The following is a 14,046-nucleotide window of genomic DNA, read 5'->3' on the forward strand; positions in this document are numbered from 1 at the left end:
GGCCACAGCTCACGGGCCCAGCCGCTCCGCGGCATGTGGGATCTTCCCAGACCGGGGCACGAACCCGTGTCCCCTGCATCGGCAGGCGGACTCTCACCCACTGCGCCACCAGGGAAGCCCCCGACAGCACATTTTTATTCAGGGTCTTGCTCGAGGCCGAGGATCATCACTCCTCCTCCAGACACCCAGATCTTTCTTGTCTCGTAAACTTACTTTCCTTTGTACCACTTACTCCTTTGCCACTCAAGAACCCTCCTGGCATTGTCAGCTGCCTTTAATACTGTATCCCATCTTGGCCACAGGGACTGTAGCATCCTGAAAGGCAGAGCGCACCTCACACCACTTTTTTTTATACATAAATTTATTATCTTTTATTTTTGGCTGCACTGGGTCTTCATTGCCGTGCACGGGCTTTCTCTAGTTTGCAGCGATCAGGGGCTACTCTTCATTGCGGTGGCGCGGGCTTCTCATTGCAGTGGCTTCTCTGTGGAGCACAGGCTCTAGGTGCGCGGGCTCAGTAGTTGTGGCACACGGGCTTAGTTGCTCTGTCGGCATGTGGGATCTTCCCAGACCAGGGCTTGTACCGTGTCCCCTGCATTGGCAGGCGGATTCTTAACCACTGCGCCACCAGGGAAGAGCACGTCACACTACTTTTTAAATGCCACCGGCCTTGGTGTATCTTGTGCAGTCCACTGCCTAGAATTATTAGCTGTCAGATGGATAACAAACCATTTTTCCTTCCTGATCTCTGGAGGGGTGAGGAAAGGAAGCACAGGAACAGCCTTAGGTTAGTTGAATATTTTTAATATAAGAACTTGTCACACTGCATGGAAGTGACCTAAGTGCCCATCAACAGATGAATGGATAAACAAAGATGTGGTACATTATATACACACACACAATACAATATTACTCAGCTATAAAAAAGAATGAAATAATGCCATTTGCAACAACACGGATGGACCTAGAGATTATCACACTAAGTGAAGTAAATCAGACAGAGAAAGACAAATATCATATGATATCACTTATATGTGGAATCTAACTAAAAAATGATATAAATGAACTTATTTACAAAACAGAAACAGACTCACAGATTTTGAAAACACACTTATGGATATCAAAGGGGAAATGAGGGGGAGGGATAAATTAGGAGCTTGGGATTAACATACACACACTACTATATATAAAACAGAGAACCAACAAGGACCTACTGTATAGCACAGGGAGCTCTACTTAATATTCTGCAATAACCTATATGAGAAAAGAATCTAAAAAAGAATGAATAGATGTATATGTATAACCGAATCACTTTGCTGGACACCTGAAACTAACAGAATATAGTAAATTAACTATACTCCAATTAAATAAACAAATAAATAAATAGGGACTTCCCTGGCAGTCCAGTGGTTAAGACTCCATGCTTCCACTGCAGGGGGCACAGGTTCGATCCCTGGTCGGGGAACTAAGATCCTCCATGCCATGCCGAGCAGAGCATGGCCAAAATAAATAAATAAATAAATAAAAGTTAAAAAAAAAAAAAAAGAACTTGTCATACTCAAGTGACTCCAGGTTTCATGACACAAACCTGATGCACCAACTCCCTGACAAGGAAAAGTGGCAGAGCGGGGTGACACTGCTGCGGGGTGACACTGCTGCAGGGCAGCAGTCCCAAAGCAGGTGTGGTGCTGGGAGGAGGATACCAGGCACCAGCGGCACCGGCAGAGATGGGCTGTGCACAGACACTCAGAGTTCCTCCCCGATGAGCAAAGCTCCCGGACCAAGTCCTGGTTCTACTCCAGAATATCATTACGAATGACAGATGATAGCTACTGGTTGTTACAGTGTGCCAGGCATCAAGAGAAGCATTTCACACATGCTGTCTAATCTTCAGAGCAACTCACAGAGGTAGAAATGTCATTCTCCCTATTTTGCAGAAGAGACAACTAAAGCTAAGGGAGGGAAAGTAGCTTGTCCAAGTTTTCATGGCAGTAGAAATAATAAGGCCAGCATTCAAATCCAAGTCTCCTGACCTCCGAAGCAGGGTCTAAGGAATACAGGTACATAGAGAACTGATAGGTAGTTAAAGGAGTCGAAGAGGTAATAAGACGTGCACACAAATATCTATCTTACCAGACAGACTGTGGTAAGTGCCAGGGGAAGAGAACGAGCAAAGGGTAATGATCGTTTCTGGCTGCAGGAGATTCCACCAGTAGTTGAGGTGAGTGGGGAAATTTCACCTCCACGTTGCAATATTATGAAAGTCAGATTGAATCTTCTTCCCTAATGACATGGTAGAGCTAGGCTGAGAGCAGACACTTTCAGAATTCCTCCTTGGAGAGGAAAGATCTTGGATCTAGATATCAATGGGGTAAAATCTAAAAGTCGGAGCTGGCTCTAGGAGGCCCCCGCATGGACATGCCTCGGCCTGACCCCTCCAGGCACCGTGGGCAAGACCTGGAAAAGACCACCAGGGTCCCTGGTAGGCACAGCGCTGTTGGTGCTCTGAAAATACCCCACGGACCACGGTGTTTTCATGAGTGTTTATCACAATGTAGACAGTGTCCAATGTGTAAAGATCCATCACACCACTTACCTGTTTGAAAGCAAAGCAACATGGGAAAAACTACTTTGATAAATGATTATGGGGTGTGTTATCATCTATAGAAAATAGTCATTTTATTTCTAAACAAAAAATGGTTTCAATGTTATTACCATATGTTTACTGTCATACACCCTTTGTGGAAGCTGCTACAGGTTGTCCTAATAAACTCTGACATTTACATTCAGGCATTTATATTCATATTCAGGCACAGTGGCTTACTTAATTTGGCATATACCCCAGCATGGCTTCTGTTTGGGGTTCTAAATTCTAGAGCAAGGGCTATAGACTTAGGGCCAGCTTAAAGTACCAAGAATTTAGTAATGGGGGAAACACGAGGCAGACTCTTATTCAAGCAACACTGTCAACTTATTTGTGCAGAGAAATCTTTCTTGGGAATCTTCTTAACTTCCAATCCTTTTACGGAATTCTTTCATTGTTTGAAAGTCTGGCCCATGAGTTTCCAACATACAAACTGAAACCTTCTTCTATGGAAACATCTTCACAAAAATAGGGTGACGTTGAGAGCCAGAAGCCACCGAATCTTCCATCTGCTCAAACAGCTCCGCTCATTTAGCTACGCCTTCATCCATCAGCTGCTCCAGGCACCGTGTAAGTCCTTGGGAATGTAACGTGGCTCCTGCCTTAGAGGAAGTTCCAGTCCAGAGTATGATGGGTGTGAGGCTAATCCTGTTCCAGACCATTCTGGGGGCCGGGGGAGAGGGGCAGCTAAACCCAATACTTAGCATCCTATTATCCTCCAGGAGGAAAGCAAACAAGCCCAGCCTGGGGGTTCGGAGTCATTCCTTCTCCATCAGGCTGGTGGCTTTCAGACAGCTAAGCCTCTGCTTGATGCCCAAGTGGCATGTCTCTATCTGAAGGTGTGTCTGAGTTGCCACTAAAAAGGACTTTGTAAAACATCCCCTTAGGGCTTCCCTGGTGGCGCAGTGGTTGGGAATCCGCCTGCCAATGCAGAAGACACAGGTTCGAGCCCTGGTCCGGGAAGATCCCACATGCCGCAGAGCAACTAAGCCCGTGCACCACAACTACTGAGCCCGCGTGCCACAACTACTGGAGCCCGTGCACCTAGAGCCCGTGCTCCGCAACAAGAGAAGCCACCGCAGTGAGAAGCCTGAGCACCGCAACGAAAGAGTGGCCCCCGCTCACTGCAACTAGAGAAAGCCCGTGCACAGAAACGAAGACCCAGCGCAGCCAAAAATAAACAAATTAAGTAAAGAGAAAAAAAAAAAAAATCCCCTTACATCAGAGCCTCAATCAATGGGGAAACTGGAAATTATGTCACATTTCCAAGCTTGATTCTGCAACACAATCTCCACCAGAAAACATTCTTCGTGTTTTCTTTATGTAGCTTTGTTTTCTGATTACTCCAAAACACACACACTATTTAAAGGACAGGGACAAACGTAGCTGTTGATTCAGTGGTCATGAAAAGACAGGGACAAGAAAATTAGATATTCGGAGTAGAGGATATTCCAGATAAGAAGAGGACAAGCAAACCGTCTGCACATAGCTTCTCTGCTCCCATCCTTGCTAAGGAAATGCAGACGCATTTGGATATGGTACCATAAACGCTCGTCAGAATAAATACACACAAGCTGTCCTCACTTGCCTAAGTCAATCATTAACTAGAGCAGCTGTTTGTATCACTTACACCGAGGCAACACAGCAGAAACTCACTGAGATCATGAGCTCTGGAGTCAAATGGAACTGATTGAAATCCTGCTTCCGTTGCTTCTGAGCTGTTTGGCTTTGGGTTAATTACTTCCTCTTCCTCTGGCCTCAGTTTCCTCATGGGTAAAGTGGGGCTCTTCCTACTTCGTGAGGTTGTTGTGAAGAGTCGAGCGGGTGGTGTTTGGCACGTTCCCTGCCTGTGACATGCACACATTTTTTAAAAAAATATTAACATCATTAGTGTTTAAATATCAAATTTTCCAAAAGGAGAACTGGTGTTGTATGGAATTCATGATGTAGATATGGACATTTGAGAACTCCCAAGGGTTTTGAAGGAGGTGATTCTTCAACGCAGAAAGAAACTGGCCTGCTGCAGCTTCTGAAAGCTGCCCTGCACAGGTCTGAGTGCTGGGGCTCCCGAGTTCCTCTGTGGAGTGTGAAACGTTCACAGTCATCCAGTGCAACTGGGCCTGCACTCTAACCTGTCTCCTGCATGTGTGTTTTTATACTTTCTCCAGTAGCCCAGTTTTAGTCCCTTTGGGAAAAACTTCCTCAGTGATATGAAATTAGCTCTCTACTATGTAGTAAGAATGCACCAGAAAAGACCAGTCAGGATTTCCATTTCACAGGAAATTTTCTGAAAGGCCTGAAATCAGAAACAGGAAGTCTGTGTAATAGTGGGCGCCATGAGCACCGTGGGCCCGTGTGCTGCCCGCCCAGTATCTTGAGGCCCAGGGAGGCTGAACGCTGCACTCTTCCTTCCCCACAGACACAGCAGTTTGTCTTCTGAAGTAATTACTGGTTCACATTGCTGCCAACCTTCTGGGGAAAATGCTACAGGAGACTTCCCGTCCCTCTCACGGTCACGTGTGTGGTTTGCCCACCCTTAAACTCGCCCTGCCAGTTCTTGGGGGTGTTAGTTTATGCAGACAATAAAGTAAAAACAGTTCTTCGAGTTGCTTTAATTTAGTCATCATGATAGATGAGTGTCTTGGTGACGGGGAAGTCCAGAAGGATCTTTTTAAACTGAGAAGGAGAAACGGCAGGCAATGCCCCTCTCAGACGTGGGGTTACGGGAGGGGACCTTCCAACACTCACTCACGGCCCCTTCACACAAAACAAGGGCAGGGTCCTTCGATGGCTTCACGGGGTGGGGGTGGGGGGAGAAGAGTTGGCATCATTTTTATGGTGACTCACCTGTAAACCTTAATTAAAAACCTGTTCATAATGCAACATGGTCAATCAACTCTACTTGAATAAAATAGTTTAAAAAAATCTGTTCGTGGGAATTCCCTAGCGGTCCAGTGGTTAGGGCACCGCGCTTCAACTGCAGGGGGCACAGTTTAGATCCCTGGTTGGGGAACAAAGGTCCTGCATGCCACGCGGCTCGGCCAAAAAATTTTTTTTAATTTAAATTTTAAACAAATTTAAAAATAAATTAAAAATCTGTTCAAATTGTGTGAAATGAACAATAGTTGACGAAAGCAACCTCATGACAGAGTTCTTTCCTGAATATAAAATCGGTCATGAAGATAAATCCAAACACCTATTTTTCCCCTTAAATCCAAGACGTAGGTGGAAGCTCGTAAATCCAGATACCCTCTTAGTTTAAAACATTTAAGTCATATCGACAGAGCAAGGAGAATTTTTGAAATCCAGTGACCCTTTCATGAACTTTGTCGTTAAAAACCTTCCAATATAATTAGGAAAATTAGCTTGAAATATTCTTTTTAAAGGGAGGTCCTTCATCTATCATCCTCTGAAGATATACTGCTATTCTCTGAAAGTTATTTACCAAAATAGAAAATGAATCAGTATACACTTATTATCTGGTACACAGTAGGTGTTATAAAATGAGCATAAGCTTCTCGGTCACTAGAGATTCAAAAAACTTTAAAAATTCCACCTGTCTTACTCCTTCCCAGGGAACATTATTACGGACGACAGGAAAGGCACATATGACGACGCAATTATGAGTTTTATTTGTTTACGCGTGTGGACAAGAGTAATGGATGATTGTGTAGGGTCTGTCTTTCAAACATTTAGGTTTGAAATTTAAGCAATTAGATATAGCTCAAAGAAAAAAAAAGACTAGTCTTTTTTTTGGTCATGTTTGCAAAATATTTTCCACACTAGCCTTTCACGAGGGGGAGCCTAGAATTGAAAAGGGTGTCAACGGACTATTTTGGGTAAAATGTACTGATTTTAGAGGGAAAACCATATGAGGTCAAACTGTTCATGTCCACATCCTCAACACACAGCCCTGTCCTGGAATACATTGGACACCCTGAAGTGTTCCACAAATGAATGCATGACTTAAAGATGATGAACTCAATCACTACATAACAGAAGAAAGAAGAACATGATTTAGTAGAAGAAGGAAGACAAGAGGAAATAATTAGAATTTGAGTCTGAAGGCATAACTTACTTGACATGTTTCTGCTGTGCTTATCCTATTTCTTCCTTCTCTCTGCCTTTAATCTCCTGATGGCCAATGTTTGTGTTGTATGTGGGAGGGCGGCGTGGACAGGAAAGTGTAAAAGCACTGGCCACCGCTGCAGGTACCTGCTTAGGGTGTTGATAGTAATAAAAAAGGTGCTTAAAGATCATTAAGCCCAAACCCTCACTTCACAGATAAGGAAAGTAAGAAATCAAATGACTTGACTAAGGTCACTGACACAGCCAGCTGAGCGCAAGGAGTATTGTATCATTATTTATTGCTCTGGGGAGGAGGGGCTATGATGATGAATAAAGCTTCTCATAGACCTGCCTGATATTAGCCCCTAACCCCCAACACGGTATCGAGTTTGTTTGGTTTGACCAACTGATTGATTGTTTGTACATTGATTTTGACAAGAATGCCCGGAAAATAATGTTCTTAAAATCTTACTTTGCGGGCTTCCCTGGTGGCGCAGCGGTTAAGAATCCGCCTGCCAATGCAGGGGACACGGGTTCGAGCCCTGGTCCGGGAAGATCCCACATGCGGCAGAGCAACTAAGCCCGTGTGCCACAACTACTGAGCCTGTGCTCTAGAGCCCGCGAGACACAACTACTGAGCCCACATGTCACAACTGCTGAAGCCTGCATGCCTAGAGTCCGTGCTCCACAAGAGAAGCCACCGCAATGAGAAGCCCGCGCACCACAACGAAGAGTAGCCCCCGCTCGCTGCGACTAGAGGAAGCAGTTTTGCTCACAATTGTACCCCTTGCACCCTTCATTTGCTTTGCACGTGGGAGGTGTATGATAAACATATGTTTATAAATTAACCTAATAGAAGGGAATATGAAATAGCATGAACATTTGGATAATGCCTCTGTATAAGTAAATACCAAATACTTGCGATTATAAAATTGATTGATCCTTTATCAGAAAAATAATTCACATGTTTAAGAAGGTGTCAACTACAAGTCTGGGAGGAAATGGAAGGCAAGAAATCCAGAGGCTTGAGGAGAAAATCAGACCTTTCTTCCTCAGATCCATCTCTGTTTCTGATTCCCTAAATTTTCCATTACTCTAAACCACAAGCTTCTGCAAGGCTCAGTGTGTTTTAATTAAACCCCAACTATGAACGCAGACTTTCCGAACTCCGTCCTTGTTTGCGCCCTTATGCTTCCAAGCAGGCTTTAAAGACGACAGTGAGGAGGTCTGATACTCAACAAGGCCTTAGGAGTTTGCGTTACCCTCGCGCAGAACAGAACGGTGCAGGGAATTACCCTGAGGGCCTGTAGGGGCACTTAATGATCATTCCCTCGCCTCCTGGGATGGGCATTTTGTTCTTTATTTGCCTGGTTTGTGTTCACAGAGTTAAAGCTCTGTCTGTGTGACTCAGGCCATGAAAATGCTTGACTTGGCAACCCACGTGGCTATTCCCCACACGGGCCTCAGCCGAGGGCCCGGAGAAGCAAGAAGGCTGGCCCCGCAGCCCTCTCTGGTGGCGTCTGTAATGTCCCTGCGGCCCCTGCCAACAGCCACGGTGGAGGGAGGCTGCGAGGGGAAGCTGTGTCCTGAGTTAAACTCTCCTCCAAGAGGTGGCCTCACAAAACCGCATGGGATCCATGGGGAGACTTTCTTTCTTTCTTTCTTCTCTTCTTCCTCCCTTCCTTTCTTTTCATTCTTTTTCTTTCATTTCTCCTTTTCTTGATCCTTCCCTCCCTCTCTCCTCTCCCCCGCCCTCCTTCTTTCTCTGTAGGTCTCTCTCTCTCTCTTTTTTTTTTTTTTAATTTTTTTTTCGGCCTCACTGTGTGGCTTGCGGGATCTTAGTTCCCCAACCAGGGATCAAACCTGGGCCCTCAGCCGTGGAAGCGTGGAGTCCTAACCACTGGACCACCAGGGAATTCCCTCTCTGTGGGTCTCTTGTGAAAATGAAAAGAACAAAAATCTCAAAGAACTATTCAACTAGCAGACATTTCTATGTGTCTCCTGGCCTTTCCCAGATCCGTCCCTCTCTCCAACTCAGCCCTTTGCTTTCCATGTAAGAGATACAGGTAGCTCTTATGCAAAAGTATGAAGAAACCAAGACAAAATCAACAACTAACCGTTACAGGATTGTTGCAATTATACTTTAATCTGACAAACATGGCCTGAGGGTTACCTGCATGGTCTCTGCAGATTACGTGGGTGTCACCCACAGGGCCAGTTCGTATCCTTGGCTACTGTGTAACATTCAAAGAGGCTGGTGAGATAATCTTGGTTCAGGACACTGGACCACATTCTACTTGAAACATATGCTATGAAATGACTTTTGGACTCACCACGGTTATAACATTCGCTGAGTCTGCCAAGTTTACCACGTAGATAAGGAAAAAATACATAGTTTAAATATTAAACAATTCAATTGGAGGGGCAATCGCCTCCTAAAGGTCCACCAAGAAACTAATTTGCAGCCTGCACACATTCGTTTCACAGAGAAGAGTGGGTTTCGGCTAACAGGTCTCCAAGGCCTTCAACCCAGTAATGGCATGGTCCCCATGCACGCCTCTGGGAACTGGATGGCTGGATTGCAGCCACAGGGCCATAAAGATAAAATAATTCAGGAAGTGAGTTGGTATCTTCATTTTGAAATTCTCAGGCCAGCATCAGCTGGTGAGTTTTAAAGGAGAATTCATGGTTTGGAAACAGCTCCAGGCTTGCTGCCTTTTCAGTGTGCCAAGTCACTCTTTTCCTGAGTTCATCATCTCAAATCACCCTCAGCATCCCAGCTCTGCTACCTGGGAATAGGTGCACCTTGTGGTAGGTGAATGCCAAGTGCTCGATCCAGGAAATGGCTATCGGAATGATTTACACGCATGTCCTGAGCCCCACTGGGCACTAAAGAGATGGCTGCTTTGCTAATAAATCTTGCATTCGTCAACATTAATTAAGGTGATCTGAGTCTGCAGTCAAGCGTACACTTTTCAATGAGCAGCCAACTTTCCTTCTATTAAATTTTTAGGAGAATATATTAGCAAATTCTGGGAGATAGCATCGGCAAGAAGCTGAGCTGGAGTAGGTTTAGGAACTCAGCCGTGTTAAGCTGCCTTCGCTGAACACACCCAGGCCGTGTGCGCACAGCAAGTCAGATGGTGTCACCGCTTCCTGCGCCCCCATGGTGGTCTCGATCCAGCCACAACCACCGGAAGGAGGACAGAGGACAGGCTCGGAGTCTGTGCTCAGGGGAGGATGTAAAAGGAAGAAGAAACCTGGACCATGAGCTTTTGGAGACTGTAACCCAGTTAAGGGGGAAAGACGGCACCCATTAAAGTGGAAGTAACACTGCTGAATGGCAGGTGAGCCTGAACCAAAGGATGGGACAGAGCTTCAAGGAGGGAGAGACAAACGTGTGGGAGTGAAGAGGGAAGGTGGTGAGGATGTGAATTACAAGCTCGGGACCTGCAGAGGAGGAAGGGGGCGCCGAGGGAGGTGGCGGGAGGAACGATGGCTTGAAGCAGCGGTCATGTTGGGACATGGAGGGCTCTGTAGGTCAAGCTGGCAGGTGCCCTGGCCTCTCCTGGGCAACCCAGAGCATCAGTGTTTTCTGAGGAAGGGGGAAGAAGAAACCACCGTTTTACAAAGGCTAATACAGAGGTTGAGCTGGATGGGAAGACGACATGCAAGCCCGGCGGTGGACAGATCTGTTAGGACTCTGCGGTCATTGCTCAGGTCCGTGGTTTTGAATGCTGGGTGTGTATCCCGGGTACGCCGAGGTGATGCCCTGGGATGTGGGGAGAAAATATCAGAATTCTTACTTGTACTTACTTTTAAAATTCTCACCTTTTTTGAGTCTATTTTATGTATTTTAAATGAACATACCCGTTTAATAGAAAATATGTATATTATAGACTGACTTGTGCCCAAATTCACATGTTGAAGCCCTAACCCCCAATGAGACAGTATTTGGAGATGGGGCCTTAAGGAGGTATTAAAGGTTAAATAGGGTCATAAGTGTGCAGCCTTATATTTTTTATTTTTTTATTTTTTTTTTGCGGTACACGGGCCTCTCACCGCTGTGGCCTCTCCCGTAGCGGAGCACAGGCTCCAGACGCGCAGGCTCAGGGGCCATGGCTCACAGGCCCAGCCGCTCCGCGGCATGTGGGATCCTCCCGGACCGGGGCACGAACCCGCGTCCCTTGCATCAGCAGGCGGACTCCCAACCACTGCGCCACCAGGGAAGCCCCTGCAGCCTTATTTTGACAGGACCCTTATGAAAAGAGGAAGAGACACCAGGACTCTCTCTCTCTCTCTTTCTGCACACACAGAGAAGAGGCCATGTGAGGATACAAGGAGGTGGCCGTCTACAAGCAAGAAGAGTCTCATCAGAAACCGACCCTGATGGCAACTTGATCTTGGACTTCTGGCCTCCAGAACTGTGAGAAAATAAAATTCTGTTCTTTAAGCCACCCAGTCCATGGCAGCCCTAGCAGACTAATACAGCACATAATACATAAACAGTCAAAAACTGGAAGAGTGAATTGTACAGATTTTGTTAATGCGTGTGATCGAAACAGTTTGGGGGATGGTGCTCTGGGTGCTAGGGTTCTGAGTTGAGAAGGCAGTGAGTGCTAAGAGCTTCTTCAGGGCAAAAATAGGAACTCCGTGAGCCACTGGATATAGGAAATGAGAGGAAGAGAAGTATGAACGTGAGCTCTGGGATTTTCAGTCTGGGAGTGGGGGAGAGCTATCTCTATCCCGTGGGAGATAAGGATGGCAAGAGTTGATCCCACGGGAGGATCAGAGAAGCTCAAGGACCACAGCACTGGATGTCCTCCGAATGAGAAAGAGATACGGCCAGAGAGGGGAAAGGAAAACAGGGATTTCAGGGCCACAGGGGTCAAGGGAAAAGAGAGTTTGGAGGAGGGCAGGGTGGGCAACAGTATCAAGGAGGTCAAGTGGAACGACCCCAAGAAATGTCTTGTGGAATTCCACAAGGAGGTCATTGAAGACGTTTAAAAAGTGACTCCGGTAGAGGGGAGAGGATGCAAGCTGGACTGTAGGGGGTTAAGAAGGGACAGATGGGGAGGAAATGAAGGCATCAGGTTATGTTTAGATTTTAACTATTAAAATGTGTCAAAGTCAGAACTGCAGGGGGTGGGAGGTGAGCGTTCCCTTCATCTCCGACCCCTGAGGAATTCCCTGTTACTAGTTAAACAGTGTTAAGTGGTAACGGGGGCTGGAAAGGTGGGACATGGGGGTGAGGGGGGGATGGTGAGGCAACAATAAAGTGCTCAGTCCTGTCCCAGAGCCTTCCAGACAGCTCTGGCTTTGTGTGTGAGTTTGTGTGTGGGACAGAATACAAGACAAAGCCAGACAGGATACATAATTCTCCAACCCATACGCTGATTAGAAGTCTGGAAATTTCTCCCAAATTTCATACCTTATTTGATAGTTGAATGTCAGAAGATCTGACCTAAAGGGCGGGAATAAATGGCAGGAAGAGGATGGAGTTCATTTGGGCATCTCGGCCACCAGCAATCAGACACCCAGAAGACACCATCCCAGTATTCCGCCTTTGCCTGGGTGTAAAATTGTTTACTATCCATTTCACAAGTGTGCAGACAAATTGAAAGTCGCATGTGAGAACTAATGAATCCTTATAAAATTCTTCGAGATCCACAGATGAAAGGGACTGTTTAAGTACAGAGTATTATCAGCTAACGGTGGAGCACACTGAATGAATAGGATTCTCCCAGAGAATAAACTGTGTCCTGGGAATAAATTCAGGAATTGTGGAAAATGCGTTCAACATTTTAGGTGAAAAGCCATAACTACCGATAACTCTTCAGCAGGCAATCTTTCCAATTCTAGAATTATCTTACGAGTTCACATCCTGGGATGTTTGTGGACCTCATACAGAATTTCAACATCTGTTTCATAGAATCATTGACTCTCAGGTCTGGAGGGGTCACCTGATCCTGACACCCCTTTGCTCATTAAATGCCCTCTGTGATATCTATAAAAAAAAATGGCAGCCCACCCCATGCTCAAGCTCTCCAGTTGGGCACTGATTAGCCCCCATTCTCACCTTCTTCTGTCTAAAGAGAGTTTTAAAAGTCCTTTTTACCATCTTCGCAAGCCAAGGTTCATTGAAGGCTTCTGCTGTCCGAAATTCCTTCTCATGTTCATCGTTGGTTATTCACTCTTCTCTATGTTTTTGCACATCTTTCAAAATTCAGAGAGTGGTTCAGCGGGTCACTTCGCGTTAGGCTGAAGAGGTCTTCTTGAGATCAGTGGAACTGATGTTACAGTATCAGTCCCTGGCTCAAGCCAACAATGAACTGTTTGTACCAGAGAGCATAACCGGTTTGCATAACGTAATGATGGGACTCGGGACTGGCTTCCCATCCAGACCCGAGGCCTCCTGTCAGCGCCCTCCGTCATGACAGGGTGAGGCAGAGCATGAGTGGCTCAGAACAATCACTGCATGGGCCTCTCGAAAAACAGATCACAGTAGCATCCACACACGGAGACCTCAGGCTGGCGCTCTGCCAGGAAGAAAAGACAATGACAGAAAGAAAGACAGGAACCAGGAGAAATATGGCCTCATGGAAATACATCTTGGCTAAGGGAGGGGAAGAGGGGTGATATACAAAGAAAAATAGGAGGAATATTCAGAAATTACTCAAGGTGTGCCTTTGCAGAGTCTCATCCCATATTTGGACCCCCAGGTGGACATCCATGGTGTGCTTTTTTTTAAAAAATATTTATTCATTTATTTGGTTGCTCTGGGTCTTAGTTGTAGCACGGGGGACTTCGTTGCCACGTGCGGGATCTTCGTTGTGGCACGTGGGATTTTTAGTTGTGGCATGCGGACTCTTAGTTGTGCCATGTGGGATCTAGTTCCCTGACCAGGGATCGAATCTGGGCCCCCTGCATTAGGAGCGTGAAGTCTTAACCACTGGACCACCAGGGAAGTCCCCATCCAGTGCATGTTTAAGGACAGCCTTAAACCTTCAGGTATGTGTATTATGCCTGCGGGGGCGGGGAGATTGCAGGCAAGAACGTGCACGTGTGCACGTGCGTATCTGTCTGGAAGGGAGGGCTGTCTGTAGGCCAGGGTGGGGCTGGCATGTGCTGGTTTATTCTCCCTTGGCTCAGAGGTTCAGGTAGGGGGAAAAGTACAGGTAGGGTGGAGTAGGGTATGTACCCATTGCAAAGGTAGGGATCTACTCCTGAGGTGCACACCCCTGAAATCTCATTCAGAGTTCAAAGAGGTAACAAAAGGGGTGTGTGTGCCCACAGTGTGTCTGCCACACATGGAAGTAGATGCCCAAGTGTTT

At 46.2% G+C, this 14,046-nt stretch overlaps 1 protein-coding gene across 1 annotated transcript in view; it reads right to left on the reverse strand.

The window, feature by feature from the left end:
* SCAF8 (SR-related CTD associated factor 8) overlaps positions 1-14,046 on the reverse strand; it is a 198,192-nt gene that overhangs the window by 11,340 nt on the left and 172,806 nt on the right. Inside the window, exon 22 of the transcript XR_004352533.1 lies at positions 4,301-4,491. The gene's annotated coding sequence lies outside the window, so the exon portion shown is untranslated. The remainder of the gene's footprint in view (positions 1-4,300; positions 4,492-14,046) is intronic.

Source organism: Phocoena sinus, chromosome 12 (genome assembly GCF_008692025.1).
Source record: "Phocoena sinus isolate mPhoSin1 chromosome 12, mPhoSin1.pri, whole genome shotgun sequence".
Classification (NCBI taxonomy): domain Eukaryota; kingdom Metazoa; phylum Chordata; class Mammalia; order Artiodactyla; family Phocoenidae; genus Phocoena; species Phocoena sinus.